General features: G+C 46.5%; 1 long non-coding RNA gene across 1 annotated transcript; it reads right to left on the reverse strand.

Moving 5' to 3' along the window:
- Window positions 1–2,621: 2,621 nt before the first annotated feature.
- LOC139051926 (uncharacterized) lies at window positions 2,622–4,573 on the reverse strand. Its single transcript, XR_011509616.1, has 2 exons — window positions 3,797–4,573; window positions 2,622–3,699 (listed from the first exon to the last, which is right to left on the reverse strand). It is a non-coding gene; the product is annotated as an uncharacterized lncRNA (long non-coding RNA).
- Between the last annotated feature and the right edge of the window lie 7,098 nt (window positions 4,574–11,671).

The raw sequence follows: 11,671 nt of genomic DNA on the forward strand, positions 1-11,671 counted from the left end.
AACAAAAACATTTCTCACCTCCTTATTCAAATTATTTTACCTAAAGAGGTCGTAACCAAACGTAGTCAGTTCGCAGAACCCGTACTGCGGCCACTACAGTCGAGAACAACACACCCGAGCAGCTCTGCACTCGGCAGGCGCCATCTCTCATGCGATGTGAAGCGTTCGAGAGCGCGCGTTGCTATTGCACGCTGATGTCACGGGTAAGCAGTCGCTTGGTTTGTTGAATGTGACTTTCACGGAAGGCGAACGTTTCGGAATACGGCCCCAGCACCCATCCTTTGCGGTAGTACAAGCACACGCCGTAATTGGTACTGAATGGTTATATACCAATCGTGTCAATTACTTATCCATCGGTCATACCTCCTTGCGTATTCTTTAGTGATAGGCTCTGTGGATTCCCAAAGCGATGTCGCGACAAGTTGCGACCATACCGTGAAGCTGGCGGTTACGGTTGCCTTACTCGTGACTTCTGCGATTGCGGGAATGCCATAAAGAAGGGTTTACTGCACAAGTGAGAGTACAGACAGTTTAGAACAGCCTTTCTCGCCTTAGCTCAACGCAAGCACATTTGCAGCATCTTACGGTGCACGTCCCCTCAAGACAGAGACGCGACGCAATTATAAGAACGCATTAGAAGACAGGATGCCGTCTTGGGCCTCGTGTCAAACATATCCAAACTACATTACATTACATTAGCAACCATGGTGTCTTTTCTATTCAAGGAGGTTACATACTTAAACTCCATGAATGATAGTCTAAGCCGCCGCCTACGGAAGTGCGTGAGGCTGCCGGTGGCCACACTGCTCGAGGAATAAGAGCGCAGCTCCATTGCGTAGCCGCGGTATGCGCGCAGTGCTCTCTGCGGTTCTGCTATGAAAAATAAACCCCTTTAAGATGTCCATCTGTCCGCCATTCTGTGTTCTGTGTATAATAAGTTGCTAGAACTGAATAACCATCGTATTTTCTGTTTTCCTCATTGCACCTGCCGCGTGCATCAGCAGTGAGGTGCACTCGTCCGTACGTCGCGCCGTATTGGCAGTCACATAACCTCGACATATAGTATCCTTATGCTATTTCTTAAGAACTCACTATTTGTGAAAATGAGCGTTCAAGTGGCTGATGATGAAGCTGTTTGCTGCATCAAAGTTAGGAATGGGCGTTTTTTTATTTAAACCTAGAAAATAAGGAAAATACAACGGTAGCTCTCACTTTTGTCCAGCATTTCAGTTTTAACCTAAAAGAGTCAGTAAAAGTTAATTTTCAGTAAAGCTATGGTGACGAGCTGCACACTGCCGCAATCCCACACGCGCTCCGATGAGAGCATATACGCCAAAGTTAAGGTCATGTGTCAGCTAGCCGCGCAAGCAATCTCCATTTTTTCTTTCATTTCTGCGTGCGTTCTGCCAGTGTCTGCGATGAAAGCGAGGAGTGGGAAGGCAGGTAAATCGAAGGTGGTGGGGGTGCTCCCAAATGCAGAATGCTTCGAATACATGGGCTCAAATCATCGCCGTCACATGGGTGATGGCGAAGATCAGTATGAAGTGGCGGTCTGACGACAATGGTCGCCGTCCGCATAACAGAATAAGCGGGCGTGCAAGTTCACAATAAAGCTGAAAGTGTATTCAGAGGAAAGACAGTATGCTTCTGTGGACAAAAATTGTGATGAATGATGAGCGGCGTTGTTGAGCGAGGATGTACACCGATAATGTCACCAACGACAGAGCAATGCTCTTATCCCGATGATCAGCGGAAATGCACATCGACAGCATGTCAACTAAATGAATTAACGTGTGATTGATATTTTATTAAGGTCGTTGAGCGTATTTTTTTAGTCTATCACGAGTGAGTAGTATAAGCGATGACACTGGAGAGAAAGCGGTGAGCTGAGGCCGCTCAATGAACTTGAGGATAGCCATATTGCACGTCAACGCCGTCTTGAAGAAAGCCGGCGACTTAGTGGCTCAGGTCTCCAGAAGGACTCGAGTGGTAGCATACCGTTGGGCGTGTGTGGTAACCTCAGCGATAGACGCACACTTTGCGGAAATAGGCAGACGAAAGCGGCCGAATGAGTTGTACGGCCTTACCGAGCACTGGCATAGCTTGAAAAATGAATGTGCCGAAGTGTGACGCAAACATAGTACATGCCAGCCTAAATGAATCAGCGTGGTCATACTTGCACGACACGATATGCGGGCCTGCCACCAGGATATCATGGAGTTTCGGCGAGGACAGTGTACATTAGGTGCTTGAGAATAAGAACCAGCACATCAGAGATGCCCGAGGGATATTTCTAAAGTACCAGATCAGATCTTATCCCTTAACGTTACACCTATCATTCTTCGTTAAGGGATAAGATCTGAGAAGAAAACAGCAGATTGGGTGAGGGAACAAACGCGAGTTAATGACATCTTAGTTGAAATCAAGAAAAAGAAATGGGCATGGGCAGGACATGTTATGAGGAGGGAGGATAACCGATGGTCATTAACTCTTTCGTTACCGCGAGAAAATGGCCGTTTTTCATAGGTCTCGGAAGAAATTTTTTTGCCAGTACAAATAATATTCCAGAACACGTTGCAGCATGCCAAATTGCACATAATGAAATGCTCTTTCCAAAAACATAAGTTACAAAGCAAACAATTTATTAGGGAACATACAAAAAATTCGGAAAAGTGCCATTTTTGTGGCGAGTTGATAAAAACAAGAAAGAAAAGGCACAATATCTACATACACATTATTAAGAAAGAAAATTTAGAATATACATTTTGAAGATCAATGACTCAGGAATACTGTCTAAAAAAATTAATTCTCTGTACCGCGCCGTTCTTCAGCTACATAAAAAAAGTAAAGACCGGGAACAGCTTCAGCGCTCGTGCCATGCGGTGAAGCAGTTGCGCGTTTTCGTGAGGCACAGGTGCACTTCGCAGTTTTCGCAGAAAACGTTTGTCTTTTGTTCGATTTTGCGTTCCTGATAGCGCATCCTGCAGTTTCGCCTTTTCGGCATCTTTTGCGGATGGTGCGGCACTTCTTTTGGGACAGGATGCACTCTGGGAACCTCTTCATCATCAAGCTCGAGCAGCTGTTGGGTGAGCTCCATCCGAAAAGAAAGTTGGTCGAAGTGGGCGCTCCTCTGCAATTCCGGTGTTGAGAGGTGTTGCTGGCGGTGCTCTTGAAAAAGAATGAAGCTATTCACAACAGCCATGTCAATACAATGAAAGAAGAGCGTCTTCCACCACCTCACGCACTTCATCAAAACGTTATAGGATGCAATCAGCTGATCCGACTTATCAACTCCAAGCATCCCGGAATTATAGTCGTCAATCAGCACCGGCTTTTCGATTGGGATGATAGTCCACACGCCGCCTCTTCTCTTCTTTCCTTCTCTTTCCTTTCCTATAAATGAGCAGTCCAATGAACTTCACTAATTCGTCGGGAGTCACTTCCTTCCACGACCCATCTCTTTCAGCATAGCTTGGAAGCTCCAAAATATGCATCCAAGCATATTTATTCGTGTTCTTGCAGATAGTATTTATTACTTCTGCGGTGAAGAACAGGAGGAAAAAATCGCGCGCCGTTGTAAAGCGTCTTGCGCTGCTCCGAAGTGCTGGGCCGAGATGTGCTCCGGGCGGCCTTGTTGGCGTGAACTGAAGTTTCTTCACAGCCGGTGGCAGCACATCCTGGCCTAGCGACGTACGGACCCTGCAGATAGCAAGAATAGCTCTAAGCTTGTGCACAAAGGTCGGCAGATAAGCGCGCGCGACGCCGGTGACTGCTCAAGGCCGTAAAGGTAACTCACCGGTGAGCAGCTGCGGATGTCCCGGGCTGACTCGAAACATCGTCGCCGTCAGAGCTTGAAGCAGAAGTACTGTCATCTTCGGACTCGAAGCTCGAATCCTCGTCACTAAAATCAGGTGCGGGTGAAGAATACTTTCGAGCAGAACGCTTTCCGCGCGGCGCAGTTGCGTCCGACGACGACGCCATGGCAGAGACCGGAGCGACTGGCGTTGTTGCGATAGTAACACCGGATGCGGCCCTCTGGCGGATTTAACAAGAGAAGCGAAACCAAAACTGCTGCAAACTGGCTGTAAAGGCTAGGTATACATGTTGGACATGAGGCGGACCTTCAGGAATGCGTTTTCGTGGAATAAAACGACCCGAACTCCAAGTCAAAGCTCACTAGTGAATAGCTGGCGTCAATTTCGGGTAATTATCCCCACTCAACGCCGCCAGATAACAAAGCCGACAATATGATTCAATATTTGACTTGCTGGGAGCCTTTTGATCACAAAAATTTCACGCTAATGCTGAATTACCACGAGTGGCAGTATTTTTTCTCAAGCGCGGCCGCCACGCCCCCTTTTGCAACAACACGCGCACATTAGTTCTCAAAAAGGCGCATCAAAAATCAGAACGTCGCCAGAGCGGGAAAATTTAAACTGGTTCTACAAGTGCACTGCCTAGACTAACCACTGGATGGCGCTAGCTGCACGAGAAACGATTCCAACATGTCGAAATCGGCCGTTTAAAGCATCGATCACCGGTGATCGATTTGAATAGGCGTGGTAACGAAAGAGTTAAGGGTGACGGACTGGATCCCAAGGGAAGGGAAGCGTAGCAGGGGGCGGCAGAAAGTTAGGTGGGCGGATGAGATTAAGAAGTTTGCAGGCATGGCATGGCCACAATTAGTACATGACCGGGGTTGTTGGAGAAGCATGGGAGAGGCCTTTGCCCTGCAGTGGGCGCAACCAGGCTGATGATGATGATGATGATGATGATTAGATCAGATCTCTCCCCCCCCCCCCCCCAAGGATATGCTTGCCAATAGGGGTATCGAGCAGTACGGTGCTTGTTGATCTTGTTCAGGATGACGTCAGCATTTCATTCGGTGTTTATGTCAGAGAAAATAAGTTCAAGTTACGGTTATCTGCTTTCCAATGGCGGGCGTAATCAGGCAAAAATCGTGGGTTTGCGGCACTGAAATATTTCTATCTCGGCTATTCATGAGCCGATTTGAAAACTTTTTGCGGCAGAACGCTCCCTAGAGGACACGTAACCATTTCCAGCATATAACTAAAATTTGCGATGAGGCCTGGTGAGGGGCCCTTTAAGAATGATGCTCATAAATGCTACATGTTCATTCGCAGTGAGCAAAAGCGAGAGTAGTGCCCACGGTAGAATTGATTTAAACGGCTTCAATTCCATGGCTATTACATCATTGCAAACTTCCCTGTGATCTCAGTCGTCCAAATGGGATACAAGTGACAGGGAAATCAGGATGTTGAGGAACGGCATAGAGGCAGAAGCTTCTACATGATCTCAGAAAAATGAAATTACTTTTTAAGCATCGTGGTCAGGAGGCCGTGCTATGGCTTCAACGTATATTAAACATCCCCCAAAGTATGATCAGAGGCCGACAAAAATGTGGAAATTTCGGAAAAAGTGAAAGCGCTGGAAATTTCAGGACAGCGCTAGCTTAAATACAAAAGATGACTTAAAAATAAGAAAATCCATGACGTTTAGAGGGTGGCTAAATTTCGGGACAAATAAATTGCCTGTTGAATCAGTTCAGCTGAAACGAGATTGCGCGAAACGCCAGCACCCGACAGCTGCCTGGCGACTTCACGTATAAGCCTAGATGCCCAGATGCCCGGTTGTTAGTCATTGCAGGGTGATTAGGGTCTGAAATATTGGAAGCTCACTCCATCACAATAAATACACTGCACTCTATGGTGTCATTCTTCCACGTCTACTACTGATTCTCGGGCAATGAGGACGAAAACAAATGATCTCAGAGGCCGACTGTCATCTTCCTCGAACAGCCAACTTTCCTTACCCGCCGTAATTGCTTAGTGCCTATGGTATTCGGCTGCTAATCATGAGGTCACGGGATCGAATCGCACTCCCGGCAGGCGTATTTCGATGGGTGTGAAATGCGAAAACACCCGTGTACTTAGGATTAGGCGCACGTTAATGAATCTCAAGGGGTACAAATTATTCTGGAATCCCCTACTACACCGTGCGTCATAATCAGATCGTAGTTTTGGCGCGTAAACTCCTATAATTTATTATTTAACATTCCTTAAGGCTGTCCTTGGAAGTCGCAGAACTCTTGATACAAGTAAGTGTCAGGAGCGTGCGCGAGTTGTTTGTGTATGTGGGTAGCCTTTATGGTGCTCGATATCTGCTAATCTACATTGCGGCTATATTATGAAGGCGGAACCGCAACATGGTAGACAATATAAACGGACAAATCTCCGCATATAATACTACAGAATAATTTTAATTAGCGTCTTCCTTTAAGTGCTTGGATAACCGTGACAGGAGACTGCTTTGGGAACCAACTGCAAGTACTATATATGTCGTACCTAGAGGTGTACGTGGCCCGGTGGCGAGTAAATGCGACAATATTCACAGCAGCTGCGGCCATCGCATGCTAACGGACGACAAGACAGGACAGTTTGCTCAGGTCTTGTGCCGTGCCTCCTGCTTCAACGTGCAAAACCCACATATCCATGTATATTTCGCAATACTTAAGCACATTTCGATTTGTAGTTGCTGCGGTAACCCATGAGTGCGGATAGCGATGATTGGGGGTGCCTTAATGGAATCGGAAGGTGAAAATCAAAAGCTGTTCACGACGGCGTCTGTCGTAGACGCTGTGCGATGTTCGAACATTAAGAATGTGTGCCGACTGAAGGTTCGCACGGAGTGCTTCTGACGACTATCCTACCTTGCTTACTCCGTAGCATCAAAAAGAAAAGAAAAAGTAAAAAAGAAAGAAAAGGATAAAAGAAAATACCCGTATCAAAAGCCCATAATCATTCATCGCTCGTTGCGTGTAAACGTTCTTTGATAAGTCATTTCCAGCCGACGAGCGGCTACGCTTTATCAAGCACACTGATAACGCCAGCGGGACAAGCATTATGGCGAAGTTCAATGAGCAGGGATAGTTTTTAATTATTTTATTTTTGTTTTGCTTACGTCATCACCCCGTCGCCAGGGCACGTTTGAAAAATTTAAGGTCAGTGCGCCATGTGGTTGCGCTCATGCAAAGTAAACCCTCGTGTCCAGAAAAGCTGAATACGATTCAGGAAATGTCCCCCTGCCAAGGTATGGGAGCACCACCACGTCCAGTAGGGCACAGTACGAATCTCCATTGGAGCGGTTCTATATTCTCAGCAAGGGTCTCAGGCCTTCGGCAGTCATGACTCCCCAAACACTCATTGCAGAGTGAGCGCTAGCTGAGACTCGCTGCATGAACTCCGATAAATACCCATAAAAATCAAGATATTTTGTTGGCGTTGGTACAATATGCGAATGAAAAGATTCGCTCTAAGGAACAATTACTGAATGCTTTAGTCTTCTAGCTTTTTCTGATGGGCTAGTTTTCCCCGAACGGTGCTATGGAAAATATGGCAAACTGGACCTCTTTTTTCTCAATCCATTTGAGATGAGAGATAATTTCCTATGTCGAGATTCTGGCAGAACGACGTTTCTACGTAAGCCACAGTGTAGGTGAATTAGCTCTCTAACAGCTACTATTTATTGAGGAGCAAAATATTCTACGGGGTTCGCAAGTTTGTACCTGTGTTATTACATTCAGTGCAAGTGCCCCGGTCATAGTTTATCTAAACTTGGATAAACTCGAACTGTTGTGCTGGTGGCAATCCCGCTAGATATGTTTGTCTGCTCAATGCTCCTTTTGAAATGTTTAGCCTGATAAGAACAACGTCAATTACAATTCCATTCCATTATACCGCATCTCCTTTACCCCATGTACCTCTTTGGGACGTTCAAATTGAACGATTATTATTATTGTTATTATTATTATTATTATTATTATTATTATTATTATTATTATTATTATTATTATTATTATTATTATTATTATTCGACTCTTAACGTAAACGGCTTATTTATTGCGAGGGCAATATATCCTGAATATGAGTACTGTGGTGCTTTACATATATTTCGCAGGCACTCATTTCGTGGCAGGCACAGTAGTGTTGCAGTCTGGTTTCAGGGACCTGCTCGCTTTTCTAACCGGCACGCATGCGATATGCCTTGGAGGAAGCACAAGGTGTTGCGTCAGAGTGTAATGCGGCTAATGAAATGAATAAATTTTTACAGTAACCTGAATATGCATCTGGACAGCCAATTCTGGTGTGTAAAATGTAAGTTGGCCCTTTCGAGGATACGAGAGTTTCAGAAACTCATGCTTACCGGCAGTTTTAGGGCCGCCAGACTCCGTACCGCTAGCCCTAACTTGTAGTAAAGGGAGATTCGTTCATAAAAACCACCTTCGCGCAATGGTCCTCGGTCCGTTGTCGATGGTGCCGAGCAAATTCGACGCGCTTTTTCTTGTCGCCCTCACTCCCGAATAGCATCCGAGCTGCTGTCCTCGGTTTGAGGCCCGAAGCGTACAGGCCACGCATCGCGGTTGCGCTTTACACACGTGCTAGCCCTCGCACTGTTCTTCGTTTTCGTCAACACTTGGAGTGTCCACAGCTGCGGCAACAATGGCCATATCCTCACATTCTGTGGTCACTTTGGGCACGCTTTACGGGGAGCATGCATAACTCCGTTCTTTTCGGTACGCTTGGATGATTCGCGTCACTGTTGAAAGCAGCCGATTTTTCGCAGCTTTTGTCTGTAGGCTGGCAAGCTGAAATCTACAGTGTTCCTTCTTTTCTCTTCTGCAACACGCGACGTCCCTGTCTTCCCGTACGTTCGTGGAAAAGTGGTGTAGCCTAGGGTTCAGCAATTTTATTACCGTGCGAGTGGGAGAAAGAAGCAACGAAATAAAAAAAGCACCGGTCGTAACTAAAATGCCCATAGCGTGACGTTGTTTCAGCCGATAAATATACGCCGAGTAAGACAATGTCTGGTAGCCTTAGCGTTCACAAAAAGAAGACAGTTGCTTCATCATACGCCAAAGAGGGTGAACGCGAAAGCCTGCGCACCCAAGAGACTTTGAATAAATTACTTGAAATTCTAATTCGAATGCGTTGTTCCTCCTTATTACTTGTTTTCTCTCACCAAACGTCGTGGGTTTGAGTGCTTTAATTGACACTACCTTAATTAACTGTGCCCTACTTCGCCTTTATAACCACGAAAGATTGTGGGTTTGAGTCCCTGAATTAACTCGATATTAATTAACTGTGCCTCATTTAACTCCACGTTAACACCAAACGTCATGGGCTCGACTTCCACATCAGCTCAAGTTTCGACTCCCACCAAAGAATGCAGCTTTTTTGCGCAGAAGACAAGGACAAAGAAGAGGCTAATACACACGAGTGCGAACTTACAACAGTGTTTTATTTTCAAGAAAGTGACCACATATGTAACGTAAGGTTGTAGAATCGAGGGCCTTAATTAATGAGAGCAGCATTCCGGGCAAGTTGGTAATCCATTGCTTAAATGATATTGCGCGATATTGCGCGATCAATGCTCGGCTCCACGAACACAGCAACAATGTAAAAACGGCTCTGGTGGTTTCTTGGCGGTCCACTGTCGCGATCATGGATGCAAACCTCTTGAGGATCAATGCACGATTGTTTCCCGTGGCAGCACGCAGCTCGTCCGTGAAATGTCTGAAGCGTAGATGATCGCGAAATTGGGTGATATGTGTGTTAGCTTCCCGTCTCTGGCTCTCACAGAAAAAGAACTAAGTTTCTTGGACGCGGCATCACATGACTCGTAACTATGTTACATGAATTCGCGCTTCACTTTCTTGTAAGCGCATGCGCGGTCTACGCTGCCTGCCATGTATAAAATCGACGCAGTGGCAGAATAAGCTTAGTTGAAAGCCTGCGCTTGGTGTGTCGTCTTCGGTCACGTCCGTGTCGTTTTTTTTTGTCGCGGAATATCACCGAAGCAAAGGCCTGAATTAACTCCATATTCATTAAATGCGCCTTAGTTAACTGAGCGTTGACACCAAACGTTGTGGGTTCGACTTCCACATAAGCTCAAGGTTTGACTCCCACCAAAGGTCGTGAGTTAGAGTGCCTGAAATCCTAATTAACTTAGCCTTTTTTTCCATCATGAGCCGCATTGGAGCCGCCTGTGGGAGAAGACAAAAAACCGGCGAGCAGGGGCACGAGCGCATGTCTTCGCGAGGCGAGCTCACATGACTTTCACTACCGCACGCCGCATTTTCCAGACCCTCGGGGGCATGAGCCACTTAGGACATTCACCTTAACAGTCCGATATTGTTTCGCTGACAGGACAGTTGGCTTGGAAATCATTTACCGCCCCGTATCAATGTTGCCAGCAGTTGAGTGAGCCTGTGCTATCATGAACCACCATATCGTGCTCAATCTTGGGACGGCAGTACGCGGAGGCCTGTGAGGCATCTTCATAGAGGGGCCGCGAGAAAATTGGAGGATAGTGTCCAAAGTACAGCTGGTGGGTTGCGTGTAGAGAAGAATGGATTTAAAGCAGTGGTCTCGCCTAGCACGGTGTTGGAAGACGGAGGTGATGATTGACAAGACGCTGTCACAGTCCTTGGCATTCGATTCCTCATTTAGAACATAGTGAACATTTTTTTTTCTGTTCATGGCGTTTGGCTAGGCCATGTGTTCGGGGTTGATAAAGGTAAGAATACAACAAAATTTGTCAGCATCAAGAACGGAGAAGCTGTTGGAAAACGGAGAAGTCAAAATGGTGACCACAGGTTTGTTACTCGCGTAGGTCTATTGTGGGGAAGCACTGGTTGGAGCAGAAAGAAGTATCCGTAGCAGGTGGTTATAAGTTATTGGGGACCACTGTCTCCCAATAACTAGGCAGGTAGGCAGCGCAAACTGTGATATACGTATTATAAAGCAGCAGACTAGAGTGAGACCAGTCCAGGCCTTTGCCAGAGAGTAGGACGATCGTGCTGTGTGTGTGAAACTTGCTTGTTGGGCAACTGCTTGAACCGTTTCGTTGATGTGCGATATTCATATATATGAAGAATCGCAACAGACATCGAGACCAATGTTTCGGGATAGAATCCCAGCCGCTGTGGCCGAGTTTTCATGGAGGCGAAGTGGAAGGACGCCGTGTGCTGCGTAACGTCAGTGCGCGTTAAAGAGCCCTGCGTAGTCGAAATTATCCGGCGTTTCTCAGCGTTTCTCATAGCTAGAGTGGTTTTGCGGCGTCAAACTCCGCAAAATAAACCAAACTAATCTTGAGAAGTTAGCAACCATACAAGCGTTCCTGGCACTGAAAAGTTGGCATACGCGGAAATTACACAACACGCTGCAGTGAGTGAAGTTCACTTTTCCCCAACACCGCACGCTCAGGTGCTACGAGCATGCTGATCATGCTTTATTAGAGGGCAATCTTCTTTCCTGTTAGACAGCCATGCTAAGTGTAATCGAAAGCCTCGTGAGCTTGCTGAGATGTGCTTCACAACAAAGCAAGCGCGGCACGCTTTAGACACGAAGCCTCCAAGACCCTGTGCGCCTCTTAGATTCGATGCGCGGCTGAGCTGCGCCGTGTTCGTAGTAATAGTGGACGACCCTAAGCCCTCTCTATTACAGCCAGGTGAAGAGCTTTCCTTGAAGAACTCCATATACTTGAAGGAAGGGGACAGAATACGATATTTATCGCCGTATGATCGCGCAGTGCGCGTGAAGCAACGACGACGTTGAACAGCCCCATTTGGCTACGGCAATGCGTCGCACAA

This window comes from Dermacentor albipictus, unplaced genomic scaffold (assembly GCF_038994185.2).
Source record: "Dermacentor albipictus isolate Rhodes 1998 colony unplaced genomic scaffold, USDA_Dalb.pri_finalv2 scaffold_16, whole genome shotgun sequence".
In the NCBI taxonomy this organism is placed as follows: Eukaryota; Metazoa; Arthropoda; class Arachnida; order Ixodida; family Ixodidae; genus Dermacentor; species Dermacentor albipictus.